We start from the raw sequence: 16,705 nt of genomic DNA on the forward strand, positions 1-16,705 counted from the left end.
CGTTTGGCGCGACAGGATTCCGGGTCTGGATACACGCCTTGTAGCCCACCCAAGTTCAACATTGGGGGTTAATGACGGGCTCCTCGCATCATTGCTGCTGTTATAAAGTTATTGATTGACTTGAGTATTAAATTGCACTACCTCCATATTAAAAGACTTGAATATTGTTTGTACCCTTAAAGGGAATGTTGACTTGTTGCACTTCGCTAAAATAATATCCAAAGTTAGTTAGCACTGTACTTTATATGCCAGCTAGTTAATATATTAGTGAGTTAATATAGTGAATAAGAATAAAATTGAAACTTGAAATTAGATAGTGTTATGTGCAGGAAGTAGTGAAAATGTCTAATGTTGCACTTTTGAATCGAATGGACCTGATGTAGTATACCCGTAGGGGTAGTCTCCGTTAGTAGGGAAATTCTGCACTTTGAATAAAGATAATGTTTGCTTTGCACTTGAAGCCTTAAGAGATAGTATACCCGTAAGGGTTATCGCATTTCATAGTTAGTTACCATACTGTTTTCTATTGTTAAAAGTACGCATACCATGTAATTATGTTCTTGTAACGTTCAAGGGTCCACACCTCCCATAAAGGGAAGCTCCAGTTACAATTTATTAACTTGTTTTACATGTTTTATAGCATTTCAAAAATTGTATGTCTTTTTGCTAAAATATTGTTCTTCTTTTCCCAGTCCGGGAGTACTGGATTTAACGGGGGGTGGCGCTCCAGGGTCCTGGTCGTCACAGTAGCATTGCTTTCCTCACGGGGAGAGTGATGTTAAGTTTGGAGGCAAGAAGGGATAACTGTCACCCGGTAAACACAAGCATGCAACACATTCACACTCCGGGCCACCAGGGGGAGCTTTTGATCCTATTTACTAGGTGACTCCCCATATATATGGTAGTCTGTAGGGAATGTTAGTCAGTTCTTGCCAGGAAGCAGACTGGATCACTCTGAGGCAGAAGAGGGTGTACGGAGCTGTGTAGCCACAGTGCTGCAGCTCCTGGAAAGAGACATACAGAAAGCTGAATATATTGCAGTGAGCGTGTAGGAGAGTGAAGCACAGGAGAGGAACACCAGTGGGAGACCAGCCACCAGCAGGCTGCCTCCTTCTGAGGCACAGAGACCGGTAGCCGGAACACCGAGGTTGTAAGGGCCTCTACGACTTACATCAGAGACCGGCAGGACAGCTGAACTCCAAGTTACCTGTCCGCCTTAATACCCAGGAGACACGGTGACACCCATAGAGCCCGGAGTGTGCTAGAGTCCCGATAAACAGACTCAAGTCACCAGTCATACGGGTTATGTCCTATCCTATACGGGGGACAGAGAGAGAACATCTGTGAGGACCTTATCTGAAGCCATAGGCAGTAAGGGACTACAACACCACGGCGCTAGAGGAAGACTTTGATTTCCACCTGGATAAGGGGACTCCTAACTTGCCTCCAAGCCGGCCGGACCCTGCCTGTCCTGTGATCTGGTGCCCTGGACTGTGGCTGCCTGAAGTCTTCAGTAAACAAGGTAAAGAGACTGCAAACGTGTCCTCGTTCTTCACTGCACCATTCACCATCTTCCATCTACACACCGGGAGCCCTGGGGACACACTTCTCCTGTGGGAAGGTATACCATCTAGCCGCCATAACATCACCCCAGAGGACCCCTTAAAGCAGCGTCGGTCCCCACTGACCGAATACCACAGGTAGCGTCATGAACATAAACTTTATTCCCTTTAAAGACCTTTCCCTTTTACATGGGCACCCAGGGTCACGGACCGGGTCGCCACTGTGACATCCCCCTGTGAAACACCGGACCCGGTACCGAGTACCCCACGGCCCAGGCGGGGCGACTCATTAGCAGTGGTCCTGGAGAGAGCAGGCAGACAGGAGACGGAACAGGTAGCAGAGATCCTGGAGAGAGCAGGCAGGCAGCGCAATGGGAACAGGTAGCAGAGGTTCTGGAGAGAGCAGGCAGGCAGCGCTCTTGGAACAGGTAGCAGATGTCTTAATACCAAGACACAGGTGTCTGTCCTGATAGGCCATGTATAGGCCCAGGCAGACGATCACATGGGAACACCCCAGGTCATCTGCAAAGTCCGACATGGCGCATAGCAGAATTCAGCGGACCGGGATGAAGGGAGGAAAGCCCAGATCTGGGACAGGTGCGTAACATGTTTGTTTACAACATTGTCTATCAAATGAGATCAAGAATTCTGAATGTACAGGAAAGAGTGATACATTACATTTTCTACATTAATGCTAAGGACATGGGCTATAACCCCAGTAAAACCAGTCCAAGTATAAACTTACATATATGTCATTTTTGACAATGAAGTCTGTATAGGAAATAGTTTATCCAATGAGAACAGTGCAATTTACCCTATAATTGCTCTGACTAGTGACCGAGATCTGTATGTGGGATTAAGATATAATAATGCTATTGTGGCATTATTGTGACATGAAGCAGTTTCTCATCTCCTGAACATCTGAAGGGAACCTGTGATAAAAGAAAAAAAATCATTAAAATCGCCTAATAATAAGACCTTAAAGCAACAGTACTGCCTATGAACAGGTGACGGTGAAAACCTTCTAGGATAAGCTGTATGACTGTAAAAGTAAGGTGCGTGTTGTTCCTTGTGCCGTGTGGTCATTAGTGTGACATACTAAGTGTTTTGTGACCTTTTTGCTCTGAAGAGGAATAATGAACGCTCTTCCACTAATGAAGTTCTTTCCCTCTTGTCCTTTTGCATCCTGACTTCTATACACATTTCATCTCCAGTGCGTAACCAGTGACAACTTTCTCATTAACCAAGATCATTTGTTTGACCTGACATGTATATAATCAGTGCTTGTTAAGAATGCAGCTCTCCCAAAGCACAAAGGGCAAGCGGAGTACTCCCCAAAATAATGGAGTAACCCATAAACCACTAAACATTATATGCTAGGGAAATTTTATTAATACAAAAATAACAGACATATTAAGATAAAAGACACATACCAAAATATGATAAAAACATGGAGGAGTCATGGAAGTAGGTAAGAACAGACAGAAGTAAAAAAATAGGACCAAGGGGAGCAGGACTACAGTCACTGTGGCAGACGCCATTATAGCATCAGCTCTGAAATGTTCTACAGACAATGAAGATAATGGCAAGACCTCTTGTTGGTAGTGTTGAGCATTCCGATACCGCAAGTATCGGGTATCGGCCGATACTTGCGGGTATCGGAATTCCGATACCGAGATCCGATACTTTTGTGGTATCGGGTATCGGTATCTAAACAACATTAATGTAATAATGTGTAAAAGAAAGAATTAAAATAAAAAATATTGCTATACTCACCTCTCCGACGCAGCCTGGACCTCACGGAGGGAACCGGCAGCGTTCTTTGCTTAAAATTCGCGCGTTTACTTCCTTCCGTGAAGTCCCGGCTTGTGATTGGTCGCGTCGCCCATGTGGCCGCGACGCGACCAATCACAAGCCAGAACGTAATTTTAAAATCCTGAAGGACCTGAAATTATGTCACGGCTTGCTGTGATTGGTCGCGTCACGGCCACATGGGCGGCACGCGACCAATCACAAGCCGGGACTTCACGGAAGGAAGTAAACGCGCGAATTTTAAGCAAAGAACGCTGCCGGTTCCCTCCGTGAGGTCCAGGCTGCGTCGGAGAGGTGAGTATAGCAATATTTTTTATTTTAATTCTTTCTTTTACACATTAATATGGATCCCAGGGCCTGAAGGAGAGTTTCCTCTCCTTCAGACCCTGGGAACCATCAGGAATACCTTCCGATACTTGAGTCCCATTGACTTGTATTGGTATCGGGTATCGGTATCGGATTGGATCCGATACTTTGCCGGTATCGGCCGATACTTTCCGATACCGATACTTTCAAGTATCGGACGGTATCGCTCAACACTACTTGTTGGTTATAGATGATCTGTTCACATGCGGGAGCTTTTCTGACCTCCCATTCTACATCATTTGCCGGGATAACAGCCTCCGCTCTTCTGAGAAGACTTTCTACAAGACTTTGGAGAGGCGTGTAGGGATTTTGGCCCCTTCATCCATAAGATCATTTGTTAGGTCAGACGCTGATGTTGGGGAGAGGCTGGAATCACATTCTCCCTTCTAATTCAACCCAAAGGTGATGGATGAAGCTGAGGTCCAGGCTTTGTGTGGTCGGTCACGTTCTTTCAACAAACTCCCCCCAACCATGACTTTATGGACCTTGTGCACTAGAGCTGAGGCTGACCCCTGAAAAGCAAGCCCATAGTGTTGTCCCTCCTCCAACAAACTATATAATTGGCACAATGCAGCCCGGCGGTAATGTCCTTTTCAAATTCACTAAACCCAGACTCTTCCATCAGAAACCATATAGAGAAGTGTGATCAGTCACTGCATAGAACACATTTCATCCAGAGTAAAGTGGTGGCGACTTTACACCACCCCATCCGACGCTCGGCATTGGTGCTTGGTGATGTAAGGCTGTATGCAGCTGCTCAGCCATGAAGATCTTGGTGGGGGCGAAGTGTTTGTGCTGATGTTAATACCAGAGATCTTTCCTATGGGTCAAATCTGGCCTTCAGGGTGAGTATATTTGGCCTCGATGCCTGGCAGGTCCCCCAACTATATTTGGTCCATATATTTGGTCATTACAAAGCACCCACTGTACTGAGATGTACAGGGGGCCTGAAGAAACCATGAAAAAACCAAAGTAGCAGGGGAGCAGGCAGAGATAAATATATTTTTTTAATGTGTGGTCTATTATACTGTATGGAGCACTATGTGGGGCACATTATATTGTACGGATCACTTTTTGTGTCCATTATACTGCATGGAGCACTATGTGGGGCCCATTATACTGTACGAGGCACTATGTGGGGCCATTATACTATATGGAACGCTATGAAGGGCCCTGTTATACTGTATGGAGGACTATGTGGAACCCATTATAATGTATAGACTGGCACAGCAGGTGCAGGCTGGTACACTGGAAGGCACAAGCAGGATTGAGCAGAGCTTGCAGGTATAGGCATGTAATAGCGGATACTGGCGGGTATACACAGGGGACCTGAGAACTATCATGCGTGCAAACTAACTGACTAAACACATTGCTCAGGCACCTTCCATCAGGTGGAGGTGCCTTAAATAATAAGTGTCTCCCAGCCATTGGATGATGGATGCTGTCCCTTTAACAGAGTGGGCCCGCCCTAAGTACAATACCCGGTGATCTGTAAGCCGTGTGCAGACCCCAGGCAGCAGCAGCAGGGGGAGGAGGGAGTGCAAGATGGGGGCCACGGCGGTAAGTCGGCGTCCCTGATGGGGGAAGGAGGAAGCGTGCAGCGACACTGACGCTACACTTCCTTCGGTGATTATTATATAGTGCTGGGGAGAGAAGGAAGCAAAATAAAGTAACAATGTTCAGTATATTACAGAAATGTATAATGTTGCGATGCCTGGAGGATAATCAATTTGAAAAAAGTTTACTTACTCTTTTAATACATACTTTAAACATGTAACTGCATTAGTATTTCATTAGTAAATATTTTCAGGGTAAATGAAACCTCTACGAAGCATAATAATTAGGCAGTAATGTATAATTCATAGGTTAAACCGAAGACATTGCACTTTAGTAACCAATACATGACTCTCAGCAGTTATTAAAGTCATAAGAAACACGGAGCACAAGAATATTCTACATCCACAAACAATAATGCTTCTGTGGGAGATTTTCTTTTGTGCTTTTTTTTTTTTTAATTATTTTAAGACTTCATTACTTTTAACAGGTGGGATATTTCCCCTTTTCCTTAGCATAATTTATTTTTTTTCCTTTTTTTTTTTTTCTTATTTTTTTTATTTTATTTTTGTCTTCTGCTGTTTCCTTTGTCTCTCGGAATGAAACCAATAATTTGTACTTTTGTGCTAATAAAGCATAATTCTCTGAGAAAGTCATCTTAATGTATTTATGTTTATTGCCTAGGCCTCGTGGAGATATTTTCCGGCTGTGCTTTGATTAATGGGAATCATATTTTTCCACGTTTGTGACGCACTTTAATTTATAAATTACAATTCATAGTAAATCTTGTCAATGCAAAATCCGGGTCTATACCTTTTTTTGTGCAATAAATGTGGTTTATCGTTAATAAGTGTAGAAAGATATGGCGGGAATGCAAATAAGAATATCATTAGCCTCTTATGAGAACGGACATGGCAAATCTGCTCATCAGCGATGTCAGGAGAAGCAACATAAAGGGTTAACAGCTCTATATTACCTCTGTCTATTGATAACCTGTACATTATTTAGCTCCATTTTTTTCATTATTTTTCTGATTTACCTTCTATTGAAGTCATGATCTCTCTTAGAACAAACTAGAGGGTTCGCACAGTTGTAAAAATCGAGCTATGTCTTGGCACCTCTCAGTTCCCGGTGGCGGATGGAGGCTTAGAGATTGGTGGGGGACCAAATATATCGGCATATCCTGTGAATATTTTATACATTTCCAAAATGGAAGTACCCCTTTAAATAATACTGCCATATAGCGATACTGAAGGATAATACCAACATGATAGCTCCATGTTGAGTCCACATACTACCACCATAGGATAAGTCATCTACATCAGATCCTGGGAAGATGACACCTGGCACCCCCACCAATCAACCAATATTAGGTCCTGTGGTAGCCAGATGTAAATATTAAAAGTTGCTGAACAACTCATTTCTGTTCATTGTGTAGCGGCTGCTGCTCAGATCTGAGAGTATATGGTTAACAGCACTCATGAGAGATACTTCAAGGTATACAGTTTTATTCTTCTGCACAACAGTTCAACACAGTGGTAAATAACAATACAGTGAAGGCAGGGGCGGACACAGACTGCAGAGGGCCCCTGTGCAAGAAATCTTCGTGGGCCCCCCCTCCATAGCGCAAAAAAGTTATTTAAACATATAGGCAGGGGTGGGATTCACATTTTTAACAACAGGTTCTGTGTTTGTGTGTAGGAAAACCACACCCATTTTTTTAAGCCACACCCATTTACACACACCTTTTAATAATAATAATAATAATAATAATAATAATAATCTTTATTTATATAGCGCCAACATATTCCGCAGTGCTTTACAGTTTAACAGTTTCAAACACAACAGTCATAGGTAACAATGTTAACAATACAGTAATAAAGCAAAATAAGACGATATAAGACGACCCTGCTCGTGAGAGCTTACAATCTACAATAATGTGGGGAGATACAAAGTACAGGTGTGTATTTACAATGATGTATTTACAATGATGGTCCAGCCATCTTCAGGGGGTGGGGGGTAGATGGAGATAGTGAATGGGCTACACACACACAAACATAAAATGACTGATTAGGGAACGTGATAGGCCGCTCTGAACAAATGAGTTTTGAGCGAGCGCCTAAAACTATGCAAGTTGTGGATGGTCCTAATATCTTGGGGTAGAGCATTCCAGAGGATTGGCGCAGCACGGGAGAAGTCTTGGAGTCGGGAGTGGGAGGTATGGATTAGTGCAGAGGTTAGTCGAAAGTCGTTTGCAGAGCGCAGCGGTCGGCTAGGCCGATAGACAGAAATGAGGGAGGAGATGTAAGGCGTGCCGCACTGTGGAGAGCTTTGTGGGTGAGAACAAGTACTTTGAATTGTATCCTGTAGTGAATGGGCAGCCAGTGTAACGACTGGCGAAGAGCGGACACGTCCGAGTAACGATTAGCCAGATGTACGACCCTGGCTGCTGCATTAAGGATAGACTGGAGAGGGGAAAGTCACGTGAGGGGGAGGCCAATTAATAGAGAGTTGCAGTAGTCCAGACGGGAGTGGATTAGGGCGACAGTGAGAGTTTTTGTTGTCTCCATGGTGAGAAAAGGGCGGATTCTAGAGATGTTCTTTAGGTGTAAGCGGCACGAGCGGGCAAGCGATTGTATGTGGGAGGTGAAGGAGAGATCGGAGTCAAACATAACATCCAGACAGCGTGCCTGCTGCCTAGGCGTTATTATGGTGCCACCCACGGAGAGGGAAATGTCAGATTTAGGGAGGTTAGTAGAAGGCGGGAGCAGAAGAAGTTCAGTTTTGGAGAGGTTGAGTTTCAGATAGAGAGCGGACATGATGTTAGAGACTGCAGACAGACAGTCAGTGGCGTTCTGTAGTACAGCGGGGGTAAGGTCAGGGGCTGACGTGTATAGTTGTGTGTCATCAGCGTAAAGATGGTACTGAAAGCCAAATCTGCTGATGGTCTGTCCAATTGGGGCCGTGTAGAGGGAGAAGAGAAGGGGGCCAAGGACTGAGCCCTGAGGTACCCCGACAGTGAGAGAAAGAGGAGATGAAGTGGAGCCGGAGAACAGAACACTGAAGGAGCGTTCAGAAAGATAGGAGGAGAACCAGGAGAGAGCAGTGTCCTTAATGCCTAGTGACTGGAGCCTAGAGAGTAGGAGAGGGTGGTCAACAGTGTCGAAAGCTGCAGAAAGATCGAGGAGAATGAGCAGAGAGTGGTCACCGTTACATTTTGCTGTCAGAAGGTCATTGGTCACCTTAATGAGTGCAGTTTCTGTTGAATTTAGGGGGCGGAACCGGGACTGTGAAGGGTCTAGGAGGGAATGAGTGAAGAGGTAACGGGTAAGGCGGGAGTAGACTAGGCGCTCCAGGAGTTTTGAGATGAAGGGGAGATTGGAGACCGGTCTGTAGTTGTTTGCGCATGATGGGTCAAGGGTGGGTTTTTTTAGTAATGGAGTAATGATAGAGTGTTTGAAGGAGGAGGGGAAAATGCCAGAGGAGAGGGAGAGATTAAAGATTGTAGTTAGGTAAGTTGTGATGACTGGAGAGAGAGACTGGAGGAGGTGTGAGGGAATGGGGTCGGTGGTGCATGTAGTTGGACGAGAAGAGGAGAGGAGCTTGGAGACTTCTTCTGTGATGGGATCGAATGTGGAGAGTGAGCCAGGGGAGATGCAGGGAGGAATGGGAGTCATTGCACTTGGTGTCTGGGAGCGGATTTCCTGACGGATATTGTCTATTTTCTCTATAAAGTGGGAGGCCAGGTCATCAGCAAAAATTTCTGTGATAGGGGCTTGTGCTTTTGGCCTGAGGAGGGAGTGAAAGGTGTCAAAAAGTTTCTTGGGGTTGTTGGATAGTGATGAGATCAGAGTGGTGAAGTAGGTCTGTTTGGCAAGGTGAAGGGCAGAGTTATAGGTCCTTAACATAAATTTGAAGTGTATGAACCTTTTCTTCAAACATATACAAGTAGGTCCCCACTTCTGAAGAGGGGAAAGAGGGATAAAGTTTGCGGCGCACGCAGCGCGGCACGTCAAATTTTAAGCCACGCCTCTGACCACACCCATTTCACAACTAGTCACACTCATATCCACATCCCAACCACAGCCATATAGCATTGCTGATCACACTGTTTCATAAACAATAATTATAAACAAAAAATATGGCCACACAGTGCTCCATACTGTATAATGGCCACACATGATGCTCCATACTGTATAATGGTCACACATGATGCTCCATACTGTATAATGGCCCTACATGATGCTCCATACTGTATAATGGCCACACATGATGCTCCATTCTGTATAATGGCCACATAGTGCTCCATACTGTATAATGGCCACACATGATGCTTCGTACAGTATAATGGCCACACATGATGCTCCATACTGTATAATGGCCACACATGATGCTCCATACTGTATAATGGCCACACAGTGCTCCATACTGTATAATGGCCACACATGATGCTCCATACTGTATAATGGCCACACATGATGCTACATACTGTATAATGGCCACACATGATGCTACATACTTTATGATGGCCACATAGTGCTCCATACTGTAGAATGGCCACACATGATGCTACATACTGTATAATGGCCACACATGATGCTACATACTGTACAATGGCCACACATGCTACATACTGTATAATGGCCCTACATGATGCTCCATACTGTATAATGGCCACACATGATGCTCCATACTGTATAATGGCCACATAGTGCTCCATACTGTATAATGGCCACGCATGATGCTCCATACTGTATAATGGCCACGCATGATGCTCCATACTGTATAATGGCCACACATGATGCTCCATACTGTATAATGGCCACCCATGATGCTCCATACTGTATAATGGCCACACATGATGCTCCATACTGTATAATGGCCACACATGATGCTCCATACTGTATAATGGCCATACAGTGCTCCATACTGTATAATGGCCACATATGATGCTGCGTACAGTATAATGGACACACATGATGCTACATACTGTATGATGGCCACATAGTGCTCCATACTGTATAATGGCCACGCATGATGCTCCATATTGTATAATGGCCACACATGATGCTCCATACTGTATAATGGCCACAAATGATGCTCCATACTGTATAATGGCCACACATGATGCTACATACTTTATGATGGCCACATAGTGCTCCATACTGTATAATGGCCACACATGATGCTACATACTGTATAATGGCCACTGTTATGGTTACCCCAATGACCATGGGAAAAAGAATACAAAACGGACTAGCTCTCGGGTGATGGAAACTAAGGTCGACCGTGACCTGAACCTGACCCAACACTTACAGTAGCCGGGGGATGTACCTACGATGCCCTAGACACCACGCGCCAGCCGGAGATCTAACTACCCCTATAAGAGGAATATACAGGCCTGCCTTACCTCCAGTGAGGAACCCCAAAAGATGATAGTAGACCCCCACAGATATTGACGGTGAGTTCAGAGGAAATGACATACGTAGGATGAACAGCAGATTTAGCACAGTGAGGTCCGCTTACTAGATAGCAGAAGTACAGGAAAGAGTTACTTCACGGTCGACCTAAAAATCACTATTCAAAAACACCATCCAGAAATTACTTTAAACTCCAGTGACAACTCATGCCACTGGAGTAGTAATTTTCTGTCCACAAGAGCTTCCAGCACTGAAGAGTCACATTGCAGATAGCTGGACAAAAATAGCAAAACAAGAAACAAAATTCAACTTAGCTGAACTGGAACTTGAGGCAGGTGAATGCAACAGAATGCTACTAGCACATTGTTGGCCGGCATGTGACTAACAGCCAAGCAGCCTTAAATAGGAAACTCCCCAAGAGGGTGGCGACAGGTAATCAGAGATGGAGGAAGGCACATAAGAGACACTACCATAACAGACCACCGGGGGAGCCCACAAACCGAATTCACAACAGTACCCCCCCCTTAAGGAGGGGGCACCGAACCCTCACCAGAACCACCAGGGCGACCTGGATGAGCACTATGAAATGCACGAACCAAATCGGGAGCATGAACATCGGATGCTGTCACCCAAGAATTATCCTCCTGGCCATAACCTTTCCACTTAACCAGATACTGAAGTCTCCGTCTGGAAACACGGGAGTCCAAGATCTTTTCCACCACATACTCCAATTCACCCTCAACCAACACAGGAGCAGGTGGATCAGCAGAAGGAACAACCGGTACCTCATACCTCCGCAATAATGACCGATGGAAAACATTATGGATATTAAAAGATGCTGGGAGGTCCAAACGAAAGGACACAGGATTAAGAACCTCCAGAATCCTATAAGGGCCGATAAACCGAGGCTTAAACTTAGGAGACGAGACCTTCATAGGAACAAATCGAGAAGACAGCCACACCAGGTCCCCAACACCAAGACGAGGACCAATACGCCGATGACGATTAGTGAACTGTTGAGTCTTCTCCTGGGACAACTTCAGATTGTCCACAACCTGTCCCCAAATCTGATGCATCCTATCAACCACAGCATCCACTCCAGGACAATCCGAAGACTCCAATTGACCGGACGAAAACCGAGGGTGAAACCCTGAATTACAAAAAAATGGAGAAACCAAAGTGGCAGAACTAGCCCGATTGTTAAGGGCAAACTCTGCCAATGGCAAAAAGTCAAGCCAATCATCCTGATCAGCGGACACAAAACACCTCAAGTAAGTCTCCAAGGTCTGATTAGTACGCTCAGTCTGGCCATTAGTCTGAGGATGGAATGCAGACGAAAAAGACAAATCGATACCCATCCTGGCACAGAACGTCCGCCAAAATCTAGACACAAACTGAGTACCCCTGTCAGACACTATATTCTCAGGAATACCATGCAAACGCACCACATTCTGAAAAAATAGAGGAACCAACTCAGAGGAGGAGGGCAATTTGGGCAAAGGTACCAAATGAACCATCTTGGAAAAACGGTCACAAATCACCCAGATGACAGACATCCTACGAGAAACCGGAAGGTCAGAAATAAAGTCCATAGAAATGTGCGTCCAAGGCCTCTTAGGAATAGGCAAGGGCAACAACAACCCACTGGCCCTAGAACAGCAGGGCTTGGCCCGAGCACAAACATCACAAGACTGCACAAACATGCGCACATCTCGAGACAAAGAAGGCCACCAGAAGGACCTAGACACCAAATCCCTGGTGCCAAAAATTCCAGGATGACCTGTCAACGCGGAAGAATGAACCTCCGAGATAACTCTACTGGTCCAATCATCAGGGACAAACAGTCTACCAGGCGGACAGCGATCAGGCCTATCCACCTGAAACTCCTGCAAAGAACGCCGCAGGTCTGGGGAGACAGCTGACAATATCACCCCATCCTTCAGGATGCCGGTAGGTTCGGAATCACCAGGCGAGTCAGGCTCAAAACTCCTAGAGAGGGCATCCGCCTTCACATTCTTGGACCCAGGCAGATATGACACCACAAAGTTAAATCGGGAGAAAAACAACGACCAGCGCGCCTGTCTAGGATTCAGACGCCTGGCCGACTCAAGATAAATTAGATTCTTGTGGTCAGTGAGGACCACCACCTGGTGTCTAGCACCCTCAAGCCAATGACGCCACTCCTCAAACGCCCACTTCATGGCCAGAAGTTCCCGATTTCCCACATCATAATTTCGCTCAGCGGGCGAAAACTTTCGGGAGAAAAACGCACATGGTCTCATTACTGAGCAGTCAGGATCTTTCTGCGACAAAACTGCACCTGCTCCGATCTCCGAAGCATCCACCTCAACCTGGAACGGAAGTAACACATCAGGTTGGCGCAACACAGGGGCGGAAGAAAAGCGGCGCTTAAGCTCTTGAAAGGCCTCCACAGCCGCAGAGGACCAATTAGCAACATCAGCACCCTTTTTGGTCAAATCAGTCAAAGGTTTAGCAATGGCAGAAAAACCCGCTATAAATCGGCGATAGAAATTAGCAAAACCCAAGAACTTTTGCAGACTCTTCAAAGAAGTAGGTTGCATCCAATCACAAATAGCCTGGACCTTGACAGGGTCCATCTCCATAGATGAAGGGGAAAAAATATATCCCAAAAAGGAAATTCTCTGAACTCCAAAACTACACTTTGAACCCTTTACAAAAAGAGAATTAGCTCGCAAAACCTGAAAAACTCTCCTGACCTGTTGAACGTGAGATTCCCAGTCCTCCGAAAAAACAAGAATATCATCCAAATACACAATCATAAACTTATCCAGATATTCACGGAAAATATCGTGCATAAAGGACTGAAAAACGGAAGGGGCATTTGCGAGACCGAAAGGCATTACCAAATACTCAAAATGGCCTTCAGGCGTATTAAATGCGGTCTTCCACTCATCCCCCTGCTTAATCCGCACCAAATTATACGCACCACGTAGATCGATCTTAGTGAACCACTTAGCCCCCTTTATACGAGCAAACAGATCAGTAAGTAAAGGTAACGGGTACTGGTATTTAACTGTAATCTTATTCAAAAGTCGATAGTCGATACAAGGTCTCAATGAACCATCCTTTTTACCTACAAAGAAAAATCCTGCCCCTAGTGGAGACAACGAGGGGCGAATATGACCCTTTTCCAAGGATTCTCTGATATACTCCCGCATAGCAGTATGTTCGGGCACAGACAAATTAAACAAGCGACCCTTAGGAAACTTACTACCGGGGATCAATTCAATAGCGCAGTCACACTCTCTGTGGGGAGGGAGAGAATCAACTTTAGGCTCTTGAAAGACATCATAAAAATCTGACAGAAATGCTGGGATCTCAGAGGGAGTAGATGAAGAAATAGGAACCAAAGGTGCATCCCCATGAATACCCCGACATCCCCAGCTCAACACAGACATAGATTTCCAGTCCAAGACGGGATTATGAATCTGTAACCATGGTAATCCAAGCACTAAGACATCATGTAGGTTATATAATACAAGGAAACGAATAATCTCCTGATGGTCTGGGGTAAGACGCATAGTCACTTGTGTCCAATATTGTGGTTTATTGCTAGCCAAAGGTGTAGAATCAATACCCTTCAGGGGAATAGAAACTTCCAACGGCTCCAAATCAAACCCACAACGCTTGGCAAAGGACCAATCCATGAGACTCAGAGCGGCGCCAGAATCCACATAAGCATTCACAGTCACAGATGATAAGGTACAAATCAATGTCACGGACAAAAGAAATTTTGACTGCAAGGTACCTGTAGAAAAAGATTTATCAACCTTTTTATCAACCTTATTTATACGTTTAGAGCATGCTGATATAACATGAGCTGGATCTCCACAGTAGAAGCACAATCCATTTTTGCGCCTGTAATTTTGACGTTCGCCTCTAGACAAAACACGATCGCATTGCATATGCTCTAATGCCTTTTCAGAGGTCACCGCCAAATGGTGCACAGGTCTTTGCTCAGAAGACACCGCCATATGGTGCACAGGTTTTTGCTCAGAAGATACCGCCATATGGTGCACAGATTCTTCCTCAGAAGACCCCGCCATATGGTGCACAGATTTGCGCTCCCGCAAACGCCGATCAATCTGGATAGCCAATTTCATGGCATCATTCAGACCTGTAGGCACAGGGAACCCCACCATGACATCCTTCACGGCATCAGAGAGACCATCTCTGAAATTAGCTGCTAAAGCGCACTCATTCCATTTAGTAAGCACCGACCATTTACGGAATTTCTGGCAGTATATCTCAGCTTCATCTTGCCCTTGGGAAAGAGCTATCAAGGCTTTCTCAGCCAAAATCTCCAAATTAGGTTCTTCATAAAGCAACCCCAAAGCCTGAAAAAACGCATCTACATTTAACAACGCAGGATCCCCTGGCGATAATGCAAATGCCCAACTTTGTGGGTCGCCGCGCAGTAGAGAGATAACAATTTTAACTTGTTGAGTCTGATCACCAGCAGAGTGAGATCTCAGAGACAAAAACAATTTGCAATTTTCTCTGAAACTCAAAAACCGGGATCTGTCTCCGGTAAAGTATTCAGGCAGAGGAATCTTAGGTTCAGACATTGGAGCACGTATAACAAACTCTTGTAGGTTCTGTACTTTTGTCGCAAGGTTATTCAAACCTGCAACTAAACTCTGTGGATCCATGTTTCAAATGGGTGTAACCCAAGCATTCAGAGGTTAAGAGGAGAGGAGAGAAAAAAAAGTCTGAAGACTGCAGTTTAAGCAAGGAATACAAATGATCAAACTAAGGTACACTTTCAAACACAGAAAAAAAAAAAAAAAAAAAACCTTTTCATCTCCTTCCTACTTTAGTGCATATTTTAACACATAGATTTTTTATAGGCCGGCCAAACTCTATGGTTACCCCAATGACCATGGGAAAGAAAATACAAATCGGACTAGCTCTCGGGTGATGGAAACTAAGGTCGACCGTGACCTGAACCTGACCCAACACTTACAGTAGCCGGGGGATGTACCTACGATGCCCTAGACACCACGCGCCAGCCGGAGATCTAACTACCCCTATAAGAGGAATATACAGGCCTGCCTTACCTCCAGTGAGGAACCCCAAAAGATGATAGTAGACCCCCACAGATATTGACGGTGAGTTCAGAGGAAATGACATACGTAGGATGAACAGCAGATTTAGCACAGTGAGGTCCGCTTACTAGATAGCAGAAGTACAGGAAAGAGTTACTTCACGGTCGACCTAAAAATCACTATTCAAAAACACCATCCAGAAATTACTTTAAACTCCAGTGACAACTCATGCCACTGGAGTAGTAATTTTCTGTCCACAAGAGCTTCCAGCACTGAAGAGTCACATTGCAGATAGCTGGACAAAAATAGCAAAAACAAGAAACAAAATTCAACTTAGCTGAACTGGAACTTGAGGCAGGTGAATGCAACAGAATGCTACTAGCACATTGTTGGCCGGCATGTGACTAACAGCCAAGCAGCCTTAAATAGGAAACTCCCCAAGAGGGTGGCGACAGGTAATCAGAGATGGAGGAAGGCACATAAGAGACACTACCATAACAGACCACCGGGGGAGCCCACAAACCGAATTCACAACAGGCCACACATGATGCTACATACTGTATGATGGCCACATAGTGCTCCATACTGTATAATGGCCACGCATGATGCTCCATACTGTATAATGGCCACACATGATGCTCCATACTGTATAATGGCCACAAATGATGCTCCATACTGTATAATGGCCCTACAGGATGCTCCATACTGTATAATGGCCACACATGATGCTCCATACTGTATAATGGCCATACAGTGCTCCATACTGTATAATGGCCACACATGATGCTGCGTACAGTATAATGGCCACACATGATGCTCCATACTGTATAATGGCCACACATGATGCTCCATACTGTATAATGGCCACACATGATGCTCCATACTGTACAATGGCCACACA

At 45.0% G+C, this 16,705-nt stretch overlaps 1 long non-coding RNA gene across 1 annotated transcript in view; it reads right to left on the reverse strand.

The window, feature by feature from the left end:
* LOC143804355 (uncharacterized) overlaps positions 1-16,705 on the reverse strand; it is a 29,944-nt gene that overhangs the window by 7,831 nt on the left and 5,408 nt on the right. Inside the window, exon 2 of the long non-coding RNA XR_013221014.1 lies at positions 2,308-2,494. This is a non-coding gene — a long non-coding RNA (uncharacterized LOC143804355). The remainder of the gene's footprint in view (positions 1-2,307; positions 2,495-16,705) is intronic.

Source organism: Ranitomeya variabilis, chromosome 2, assembly GCF_051348905.1.
Source record: "Ranitomeya variabilis isolate aRanVar5 chromosome 2, aRanVar5.hap1, whole genome shotgun sequence".
Taxonomy (NCBI): domain Eukaryota; kingdom Metazoa; phylum Chordata; class Amphibia; order Anura; family Dendrobatidae; genus Ranitomeya; species Ranitomeya variabilis.